Source organism: Taeniopygia guttata, chromosome 2, assembly GCF_048771995.1.
Source record: "Taeniopygia guttata chromosome 2, bTaeGut7.mat, whole genome shotgun sequence".
NCBI classification, from domain to species: Eukaryota; Metazoa; Chordata; class Aves; order Passeriformes; family Estrildidae; genus Taeniopygia; species Taeniopygia guttata.
This window is the reverse complement of record NC_133026.1, coordinates 93870001-93882500: the sequence shown is the minus strand read 5'-3', so window position 1 is coordinate 93882500 and position 12500 is coordinate 93870001. Positions and strand designations below refer to the sequence as shown.

Sequence of the window (12500 nt, the reverse complement as noted above, 5' to 3'; positions counted from 1 at the left end):
GTCTGGCTATGAAGCCTTGCAAGTTATAGCTGAAATAACTAGGAACAATATTGTGGTTATGACTTGCAATTGTTTACCATTGTAAACAGCAGAGTTATTATGTGTTTACCCTTTTCAGTGCTCAGAACCATTTTTTAAATAAGTTCATTAACACCTGCATACATTTAGCTGTGAAAAATGGCATGTCTTTTCCATGCTCATACCTTAAAAATATTTAAGTCAATGGCAACAGTAAAATGCATCTAATTTAAAGCATAGTTTTATTGAGGTATGATTTGGAAAAGCAGAATTATTATAAAAGACTAACAGTTGCACAGCTAATGCAAAATCAAACAAAAGGTTATGAAGATCTTTTCTATGACAGTTCTGAAGCTAAATTGGGAAGGGCCACTGCAGACCTGGACAACAAAGCTGCTTTATGAATTTCTGGGACAGGCTTATGAGAAGGTTGCCTTATTTTGTTTTGTGGATTTTTTTAATATGATGCAGGGGAGTAGTTGCCTGTTACCTTTAGGTAGGTGGGGTTTTGTTCATTGTTTTTCAGTTTGTTTTCTTTAACTTCTTTGAATAATTTTTTTTCCCCAAATATGTTAATTGTGAAAATGAAAGAAGTGGTCACTTAAAATCTTTCTCTAAATGCTCTTAGAAGTCAGCAACAGTTTTCACTGTGATGGGGAATATAAGTTTTGGGTTGCTGCTTGTAAATTTTTACAGAAGAATTTTTCATTTTCTTAATATTTTTGTGGCTACAAGTTCTGTAATGTCCTGAGTTCAAGAGAAAAAACAACTGATTGGACCTCCAGGAAGTGTCTTGATGATAATCAGCCTTGTGTGCAAGACAGAAAGGCTGATAGTCAGAAATTGCTCTTTAAACTAAGACAGACTGTCAGTCTTTAGAAATGGTGGGGAATGGCCTATTTATGTAATCAGATACTAAAGCTGGGAAGAAGCTGTCAGGCACATTCTTGTTGTGTAAGCAGCAGGCAAACTGTGCTTTATCTGACAGACAGTGTGTAAATCTGTCCATGCAAAAATCCAAATGTTTAGTTTGCTTCTAGTCACTGTAATAATCTGCTTATTTTCTCTTGCTAGAGCGATGACATCATTTAGCAGAATGCACCACAGACAGGAGTCGTAGATAAGGCTCTGTTACTGTCAGTCATTCACTTCTTGATTGGCAAGGAGATAAATAGGAATTTACTAGAGGTTTGCTTCCAGCTAAAAGAGCAGACAAGACCCTGGGATAAGTATGTGAAGAGCAAGCATGTTTAGCACCCTCAACCTTACAGCTTGGAAAAAGGTCTAGAAATAAGAGTCCTTCAAAATCCAATGTTAAAATTTGGTATTTTAGTAGCAATAGCTGAGCAGGCTTCCTGAACAGAGAAATAATCAGATTAATTGATAAAGACAGTTACAGAGAGTGAAAAAATCCTGTTCTGGGTGGTTGTATTAGTTTCAGTTGCCACCAAGTCTGAGAAGGATTTGTTTCTTTCAGAAATTTTAAGGGACAGGTAATGGTTTATCACTGGTAAAGAACTGTCATTTGCCTGATTGTTCTGCAGACCAGACCTGACGCAGGAAAATATCCTGATTAGATTAAGTAAGATCACCTGCTTAGATCAAGTATGGTGAACCCTACAATATTTATGTCATATAAATTATTATTCAAGAGTAGTTTCTGAATAATTTTTTAGTAAGCAATAGGAAGTCTATAATCTAAATTTACCTAATACTTTTTTGTTGTTGGTAGGGACATATTTTGGTATGGACAGACTGAAAAGAAAACATAGAAAGAATACTACACTATAATAGGGAAGATAGTCTAATCCTTTTAAATGGTATTTAATCTCCTAAATCTTATGATTTCATTTAATTTTAAGGGGTAATAAAATATGATTGAAATACATCTGAAATGTATTAATAAAGGTAATCTGCTGTACTGAATATCTACCATTTTGACAATCTGAAGATATAGTATGAAACCGTGCACAATGGAAATGCTTATTTGCATCTCGAACTTCAGAGTTCTTGTGATTTCTGTGTCACATATTTTTACTTTTTTTAAAAGTAGGTAGTACCCATTATTTAAAAAACAGTAATGAAACTTCCTTAGAATTCATGGGAAGGATCTTAAGAAAATAAATCTCTAGGTCATAAGGAGGTAAGATATAACAGAAGCATGACCGATTAGGAGAATGTACCTGGCAGAAGAATACACTTCTGTACATAAAGTCAATTGTTCATGTTCCTATTGTTTCCAAAATGATGGAGACCATAAATGAACAGCTGTTAAAATCATAATGATTTGTGCAACAATGCTCTGATCCTCATGTGTTTATATTTAGAAGGAGAACTGAATTTTGAAATAGTAAATTGGCTTATGAATCACAACCTTGAATGATACAATCTTAATTAAAAATACGTGCATATCTTGGTAATGTTATGCACCTCCTCTGTTTAAAAATAGTGAGAGAACAACAATTAACCACTTTCCATGTGTTAATTTTTGTTTAATTTAAAGAGTTAACCTTCTGAGAAGAAAGCTTCTGCTGGCACATTAGTGATAAACATTACATTAAAATAATGATAAATACTATATAATACTCTCAAATAGATGTTTTTCCTGTTGAATCCTGGGATGCTTTCTACAGACATCTCAGTATATTTTTAATGAGATTGTACATCAGTTTGTGTGTTATAGTTTAGATGTAGTGACTTTAATTATTTTTGAATGTGCAATTTTTACAGTAGAAGAATATATGTGATTTAAGACTCACCACAGTGCTCTGAGTATCAGTTGGCATTTTAGCAAAATGTGTGATATTAAAAAGACTGAATTTTAGTTGGATTTTTTATTGTTTTCTCAGACATATAATACTACTCTTTGCTCTCAATTCTCCTACTCCACATGTGCAACATTTTTGTATGTTATATTAAAACAATTATATCAGTCTCATATCTCTCTATATTGTGGTTCCACTATTATCACAAATAGTATTAAGTCAATCTAACACAGTATTTTCTGCCAACTGAGTGCTATGGTATTTTGTCTAAATCACAAGGAAATAGAAAAAGAGCCTTGCAAAACCAGTACTCAAAGAGGTCTTGATAGATTTACCAATGCTTAAACTGAAAATTTTGTATAAGTACTATAAAATCTTTTCAAATCAGTATCAGTCTTTCCCTTTCTAGAAGTATAAGGCATATATTTTAGTTGAGTTTAAGCATCTTCCAGTAATTTTGGCAAACTGTTGTGAATATTATGCCAGTGGACAAAACCATGAAAATGATAGTGACTAAGACAGCTCATGTAAAATGAAAATGAACAGTTATTTTGAGTATACCAGCTGAGATACAATAAACAAACTGATGAAAAGTAAATGAGAATTTAGACTCTCAGTTTTTAATAAACTAGTAATTTGGTGACAATATAAGCTTGATGTACTTTATCTTAGTTTTTTTGACAAGTCTTGTTTCGTGGTAGCTGCAGCATCATCGTAGAGCCCGATCTAATACTTAGAGAACTCAGTATAATCTCATTGACTTCAATACAAGTTGAATTGTACTAATAATGAAAAATCGCATTATAATAATATTAGGTTTAGGAAAAAAAATACTGCTTATAGCTGATTTGAGTCAAACTGAGTTTGTCTGATATTTTACTGATGTCAGTAAGATCATACCATAAGTTGGTATTGCTCTGCTGTGACAACTGTGGACTCTTATTCTGAGAAGCTATTAAAATCACAAACCAAGAGTCATTCTCATATAAGACTGTACAGATATTTGTCTAAAACAAATACCAAAATAAGTAACTTTGTAAAAACCGATTTGTAGTGTGTCAGCTGTAGAGATTAAATAGAAGTCATGTTGCCATTTTTATTATTATTATTTTACCAAGTTTGTGATTTTCAGCATATAGTCTTATTTTTCCTTTAGGGGAAAGGATTTTTGTTTTCTTTTTGATTTTTTTTTTATAAATGACAGTTTTATTTTATTTTACATGATTCATTTAAAAGTAAATTTAAAAAAAAAGTAAAGTTTTCTTTTAGAAAATAACCACTAATTGAATAAAAACAGATTTAGGAAAAAATCTGAGTTTTCAAATTTTTTTAATGTAAAATGCTTGTTTGAATGAGACGTTTGATTTAAAATAAAAAATAGCTTATTCTAGCTCTGAGGAAATTCCGTCTTATTTCTTCTCAGTTTAAAGAGGATATATACTAACCACACTTCCATAGCAAATTATTCTTTATTAGTTGTGCTAGCAATGGTATTTTTATTTTAAGTTTTTTTGTTTTTTTTTTTTTTTTTAGAATAAACCCTTTAAGTGTGGTTGTCAAAATTAAAGTGGTGATTTGTCTGGTTTTTAGCATTGCAGCACAGGGTTAAACTGGAACTGGCTCTTAATCAGACCTAGACCATGCTGGGAAGGTTTGGGAAAAAACAGGGAAATCTGGGCTTCTCTCAAGCAAGTGAACTTTTTGCATTGGTAGCTGAACTCAAATTAACCACCAGATACAAACTATCACTGGCATGTGGATTTGAATAAGTGTGATATTTTAAGTAGTCTGCAGTATGGTAGCATATGTTAAATGTAATTAAGAAGTAGCTGAACTACAAATACTTAAACTTCCCAATATGCATTTGAAACCTTCTTTTCAGGCAAACAGAGCAGGTGTTAAAGTCTCACTCTGAGTCACACTCGCAGCAGCCACATGTCCAGTGGGCCACTGTAAGCTCTGTTAATCTGCTCACAGTGGCTTCAGTGCTCCCCAAGGTGCTCCCATCAGGTCCAGGCCATCAATGTCCAAACACGTCTGGAGTTGGAGGGGTTTTGATAACCAAAGCCCACTGCATTCCTTTGTTCCCATAATACCCCGATGAAACCCTGGCTTGAAGGAGCAAAACAGTTCTTGTCCTGAATGTGCTGAGATCTGATTTTCTCACCCTTCTGTCCTTCTGAGGTATATCTGTCTGATACTGGATGAGCTCTGCAGTTCACAGAACCAAGCCTTGATTCTCATCCTTTCCCTTTGTAAAACCTAAGGTCTGCCCTGATTTTCAGCTCCATAAAAACATTGTACTCTCATCATCTCCAACTAAAAAAAAAAAACAAAACAGCTGTCTTTCAGTATGTGAAGTCTTCATAGGAATTTTCAAAGGCTGTTTCAGCTGTAAATGTAAACTGAAAGCACAAAAAACAACCCCCCGAAAATCCCTTCCCTTTCTTCTTGATGATGTTGCTGAATGTAATGTGCTTGACACCAGACATTTTTAGAAATGTATGGCATGGTGTAGTTTCTCTGATACCATACCACTTTGCTGTTTTACAAGCTACAGCATGTCACAGATTAAAGCTTTGTTGGATGCAACAAAGCTGGCAATAAATAAACCTCTCTGATGTCACTGTGACCTAAATTAAACTCATTGTGTTTCCTTGGTTTCGTTAGCAACAGAGTAGTTTTCATCACTTTTGAAAGATCTCTAGAGTTTTAAAAATATATATTTTTAATAAAGATTTTAATTAAATTTGAAATTAATTGTAGGTCATAGCAAGAATCAGCATCTGCTGGTTTTTAGCCATTATGTGCCTCGGGTGTTTTTTGGATAGAAGGATAGAATGCAAAGGATAGAAGACTTTAATGTGGTAGAAAAGTAAGAAATGTGAGAACTGCCAAAGTACCTGATTACAAATGTGCATAGATTTTCTCCTGGACTTGATGAATACACAGAGATGTAATTTCTTCATGTTTTAAAGTTATATACACATGAACATAGGAGAAGTCAGAACCCTGAAAGAAAGAAAATTATTTTGTCTACTCATGTGTGGTAGAGTTTTGGTGTTTCTTTGGAAATAATTTATTTGATTAATTTTCAATCTAGTTTGACTTAGGCCTGGTTATATGTCCATCCTGAAGAGAAAATTTCCATGAGAAAACTGTTCAAGATTTACACTCCTCATTTCATGTACAGTAAACTCCATCACAACAGTATCTCTTGCAAATACACATTAGAATAACAGGTCAGCTCTTACTAAGTGGGTGTTCTGTCTGAGAGGGGACAATAAGATCTAGCTAAAAATTGATGTCTACCATGGTTTTCAAGCATCCTCAAGTCTGTCAGCTGATTGTATTGGCTATTGGGTTTTATTTATTCTAATGACACAAGTCACTGTTGATGTTGCTGTTCTGCTGTAAAGTGCTGGTTTTACAGTGGAGACCTGACATACATCCAAAATGACACCTCACCCCAAAAAAACCCCAACCCTAATTGACAGAAAATATCAAAACCATACTTACAGTATAGGTACTGTTTTCTCATTGAGAAAGAAGAAAAAAACATTCAGGTCCCAAGAGTTTTGAGTTCAAATATACTTGTTTATATGTATTTTTGTTCTATTTTCAAAAGATAATGAGTGAAATTTCTGATATCCTGGAAGGTAGGTAGTGGTTCTAATAAAGTAAAAAAAAAATATATTTCTAATGAGAAGTTTTAGTTTCATTTAGTTTTTAGTTTTAGTTTTAGTCCATATTTGGAGGTGTTGGGAGGATGTAAATGGCATCTTGATGTAACATTAGGAACAAATATGGTATCAGAAGATAGTTGCATTTCCTTAAAATTGTGCAAACCTTTGATAGCAGAGCCTATGTTTATGATCATTAAGATCTTTCCCAGTGCAATGTATATTGCTCTTAAAATTTAAAGACCATATTTACAAAGATATGGATGAGTGCCATGCAGTGTAATTCATAGACTGATTTACAGTTCTAATTTTTCCTTCTATTCTTCATCTACCTGAATGCCATGAGCTGCTTGTGCTTATGTAAAATACTATCAGAGCATTTGGTCAAGTGATTTATCTACTTTTACAGAACTCAAAATCTTCCAGAATTTCTTCCCCCCATAATCAAATCAAATTCCAGAGGTTTTCCAGTATCCAGATAAATAGATCCAGTACAGTTTTAGGGTAGACCAAGCTTTTCTTGATTAAAACTATTGTCACATGTAATGCAGTAGCAACTGAGAAATTTATGATGGAGAGCAACTGATAAAGGTAATGGAACTGCAAAAATTTGCCCATTTTATAACATCATTCAATTAAATTGTGTTAATCCAGGGTTTCTGTTCCATCACTGTGTTCTAGCATCCTCTAGGTAAAAGAAAAAAAAGTGTGTTCAAATGAATCTGTAAGTTTTATTGGTATAAAACCTTTTGAATCACTACTATTATATACAGATGTTCTGTTTTTTCTATGTTATATATTTGTCCTAGTAAAAACTCAGAGTAGTGTTAATGAAACATACCTTTATGTGCATTAAACAGTAGGCTGTGACACTATTTTAAGTGATTCTGTGTTATAAAAAGCTCTGCAGCAAGATTAATGTTACAAAATTGACAGAATATTATAACACTGTGGAAGATGATAAATTTAAAACTTTCCATTATGCCTTAATGAATACAGTGGGAATCATGAAGCTGTGTCTGGTGGTTGCATCATGTCTTTCAGCTGGCTCACACGGCTGTTTTCCTTACGGAGAGTAACCTTTAGTCCTACTTCATTTATCCTAGATAATGTTAAAAATGTTTTTAACTTGGAAGATACAAATCTAGAGTATGCTTCTATTCTGAAAAGCAATGATGTAGAAATAGTAGCTGCCACCTCAACAGAAACTGACTCTCTTCAGGGGTGTAAATGCTTGAGAAAGTAACAAGACTAAATTTTCACTACATTTCACCTCAAAGTGTACTGTGGGGTCAGAAGGGAGACTGAAGAATCAGATCTGTGCTGTTCTGAGGTGTATGACACCCATGGAATTGTTAACCCACCTGTAGCTACAGACCTATATTTTCCTCTGCTGTGCTGCTGTATTGAACATTCTGGGCCAATTTTGTCACTTCTGTGACATGAGGCATTCGGCCCAGTATGTTAGGATGGGTAAATTTGAAACTGGTGATATTTCAAAGCTGAAGCAAAGGTCAGAAATTGATGCACGTAACCTATTGCTGATGCACAAGTCAGAACAATCTTCTGTTAAGACTCAGACTTGAGGTGATGGCAGTTTTGAAAACACTTTTTTTTTCCTCACAGCTGAAGAAACATTGAGTGCTGTCCAGAATGTGATGTAGTCAAGTTTTTAGACCCATCCAAACAACTGGGTTGAATTTGTTGATTTTTATTTTTTTTTTGCACAAATGTGATACATCATCTCACACGTTGCTCAGTTTTCCAAGGTGCCTTCGTTTTTAAGGCATCACTGTGCAATTCTTTTATGAAAGTATTCTTTCCTGAGGAAAACTGCATGTTTCAAACTGTCCTTTGCTAGGTACTTACTGGCACTGATTCTTTTCTTTTTTTAAAGGCTTAGCAACAGGTACAGTTTAGTGGTGAAATTACTTTTTAAAATGTATACATGTACTTTGTCAGCACATTGTGAGCTACCAGAATGAAGCCAGATAAATGCTGCAAACTTCAATAATTTAGAGAAATGTACTCATTTGCTGGATCTTCAGTTGCCATTTAAGGTCATAATCCAGTTTAGCAACCTGCACAAATGGTGCACACTTCAGGGTTGCTTTTGACACGTTGCACAGCTTTTCATCCCACTGCAATACCAGTCTGCTTATGTCCTTGCAAAACTGTTGAGGGTAAGAATATTTCCTTTCTCTACATATCATTTAGGTAGCTTGTATTTCTAGTAGGTGCTCATTAGGAAGATGTGAGGTAATTAGTACAGTTACATCATCAATACCTTCTGCATAGACTTTGTACAATAGTATTTGGATTAATTTTGTGTCTGGATTCAGTTCTGAAAAATCACTGTGAAATTTTCAAAACCACTTCCCTGCCTATCTGCTCCATTATTTTTTAATTACTCAGGTTCTGTGAATCCAGGTTTCCATCAGATTTCAGGCCTGAAGATCTATGTTGTTTCCAATTCAGAAATTGTGAAACATCAATTGTACTCAGTTCTTGTGTAACCACACCTGGAAAATTTGGCTTGTCAAGAGGAAAGAGCACATATGCTTCATATATGCTAATTTTATCCATACAGTGTGTTTTTGAGGGAAATTTTATTTTTCTTATACTTCAAGATACCCTTGTTTGGTTAACTGTAAATTTGTCAGTATGAACATTATGGGGTAAGAGCAAGTATAGAGAGATGCATTTATGTGTACAACATTTTAAATAGCAGCAAGGAAGGTGGAAAAAAATGGACACTGAGAGGAGAAAAAACATAACACAGGATCAGGAAACTGTAAGTGAAGGCAGAGAGGGTAGGTGGGTAGGGACAGAAAAGCATGTTTTCATCCTTTCAAATGTTTTCAGCTAGAAAGAGGAGTTTCACATGGCATGTATTAATATTCTTGTGCCATCAGAAACTTCTGTTGCAATCTAGCAGTCTCCATTTCCTCCTTTGGTTCATCCAAAGGACAGCTGTTGTGATATTATGAAAAGTAGCAGAAATTTGGGCTCCATTGATGGATCATATGAAAGCATATTTTTCAAATTTTGGAATTAATTTGTTTAGTTGTGGTTGCTTCCTGTGTAGGGAAACATGGGATTTAACAATTAAACTAGAGCTCATGTGCGTAAGTTATTATCCAGAAGGGGAAAAAAATCAGAGAACTTTGTATGTGAAGTATTCTAAAGGGTGAAAGATTGCTCCACCAAATGAGGCTTGTAGAGCAGGACCATCCTGTGTGTTGTATGAACTAGGAACATTGTGGGAAAAAATTCCTTGTAAAACTCTGCCTGTATACTTTATATTCCTTTTAAACCACACTCTGCTGCTGATACTGCTAACCACTTTGTGAGAACTGATGATGCTGCAATCTTCTATTTGAGAAAAATTCTTTAAAGAGCTTTTCCTAACTGGAGGTGGTTTCAAACCATCATGAAAAGCAACAGTATTGGGTATTCTTTTCTTTCTCTAAATCTGGAGCCACTGAGAAACAAATAATGCCTGGTGAATTTAAAAATTGCTTATTTACAAAAATATGTAAATTGAAGTCCCTAAGCAGTTCTACTGTCTTAACCTGAGACAGATAGAAATTGCTATCATCTCTGAAGCATCTTTTGATCTTTTTCTATCCTTCTCCATTAAAGGAGAAAAATTAAAAAAAAAAAAGGGGGTAGGGGGGGAAAGGAATACAAAGACATCTTAGGAAAGGTCAGAAACCCTATTTAGACTGCTACGAAAGGCACACACAGGGTTTAGATAGAGATGGAGTTGCACCTTTAATTCTGATTTTTCTGGCTTTTGTCACTTCAAAGACAGACTCTCAGTGTTATTTTAACATTTTTATTGTGTGTGAATAATAGAGTACACATTGAGGTTCAATAGACGCAATGCTGTTAAATGTATGTCTTGGTGGATTTAAAAATGAGGGATTTATTTTACATTCATAAAGTTGTAATACAGTCTGAAGAAACTATTTGTTAAAAGATAGCATCTACTTAACCTGCTTATTTATTTCTTGTAGTAGAAGGTTAGATCCACAATAAATACACGAGGAAATAAGTAGATAGGGGAATTTATCTTAGAAATAAGATCCCTGTCATGCTTTTGAAATGTGAAATGCATGAAGACCTGTCAGGGAGATATACGGACATGATATTTTTTTACTGTGCATTTGGAAGTATTTAGCTATATTTGTCATTCGCTAGTGCCACTAAGCAGTGATCAAGTGATACAGTAATTTGAAAGTCTGTTTTCAATTCAGTATATATATGTTTTTTTTCCTTTTTCTTTTTTTTTTTTTTTTGCCTTTGGGATCTAGCAGAACTGTACCCAAGTCTTCTTTCACTCTATGCTTGTGAAAATAGTTTTTTGGGGAAAAATTTGCATTTGTTTAAATAGGTTGCTTAACATAGATAATTCATTTTTAAGTATATCCTTTAAGGAAATCTTAAGTTAGCTGTATTATGCATACATGAAAACTACTGTATTTGTACAGCAGTTTGAGAAAAAAACCTATTTAGTGAAAATTACATTATTAATACATTCAAACATCTAGCTTTTTTCTAGATTATGGACAGTGGCATATCTGATTTCTTTGTTTTACTTGTAACTTGCCAGAAATAATGCATCTTTGATAAGGTTGGCATAAAAGATGGACCTCACAATGCAAACAGGAGAAAAACAGTCTAGACAAGTGAAAATAAGGGTGTTTTGTAGTCTAGGACAGTTGCTGCTGAAAATAGTGTGGTTGTTACTAGGTCAGACAACCTGTTCTTACAGAACCATCAGTTGAATACTCTGAAATCTGCCTAATTTTCCCTAAACATCTTTAGGGGTGAAAATCCTAGATCTAGTTGTATGGAGGGCAAATGACCTGTTCTCTGTGGTGTAGGTAGGTAAAAGAGCTGAAATCTATACTCTCCTTATCAGCATGACCTACTGACACCCTGGTTGTATCTCTCTGTCATCACCTCCTGACCTGCATCTCATCCATGTGTCCTCTACAGAGCGTAGGCTCTTCGTGCAGCATCTCTGTCCCTGTGAATTGTTCCCAGATAAGAAAGAGGATTTTTACAATCTAATGTTGAGTGCTTAACTAGTACCAGTTGACTAAATAAGTAAATTCACATGTATGATGAGATTGAACTACTTACCCGGTATTAAACTTTACCCGGCCCTTAACATTGTCTCCATTGAGATATCTCTGTAAGTCAGATTTACTTAGTATCTTTCTCGTGAACTGCCATGGGTATGTTTTTTTAGATTTTTATATATATGTATGATTTCTCTTCTTTTTCTTAAGGGAGACTAATTTTATTCCTGAAAAATGTGAAGAAACATTAAAATTGTCATGCAAGACAATAATAAGGGAAAATGTGTGGCTTAGGTCTTTCTGTTAATTTTTTTTTCATTCATGAGTGTAAAAATTCACATTATATTTGAGACAGCGAGACATAATGCAAAGGTGCAGCCTGATGTTGACAGAGCAAAATGAGGAAGGGGGACAAAGCCTTTTCAGTGGCAATATTGCAGCTGTAAAACACAAACATCGGAATGGTGGCATCTGCTCTAACAAAAATCGCAGCATGAAAGCCCAGCCATGAAACAAGGTTTGCTCAGATTTGGGCTGGCTTTGCATGCTGCTCCGAAGTTATCTCACCGAGCGCAGAGGTGCGGTGGCTCTGCTCAGCAGAACGAATTGCCTTTTCTGTCTTTCCTTGCCACGACTGAGATCTTTTATGTTTCCTGTGGTAACGCTGGGGAGGAGAATGCATTATCAGAAAACACTTACTTCCATTGCTACAGCCCCTCTTAAAAAACCGCATTTTTGTTCCGAAGCAGTTTTTGTTTATTATCGCAGCAGCGTTATTACAAGTAGTATTTCAAGCTGGCGTGGCGGCGGCAGCATGGCACCGAGCAGTGTGATTGTCTGAGTAGTTTAGTATGGATAGCTTTTCATTTAGCCTTTGCTCTGACAGCCCGAGCCCTGGATAAGTGGTGTGGGCCTGCACAGGTGAAATCTATTCTCACATT

The 12500-nt window shown here is 34.8% G+C and overlaps 1 protein-coding gene across 2 annotated transcripts in view; it reads left to right on the top strand.

Moving 5' to 3' along the window:
• The window catches only part of ZNF407 (zinc finger protein 407), a 333572-nt gene that overhangs the window by 182775 nt on the left and 138297 nt on the right, over nucleotides 1-12500 (top strand). The gene's annotated exons all lie outside the window — the stretch shown is intronic.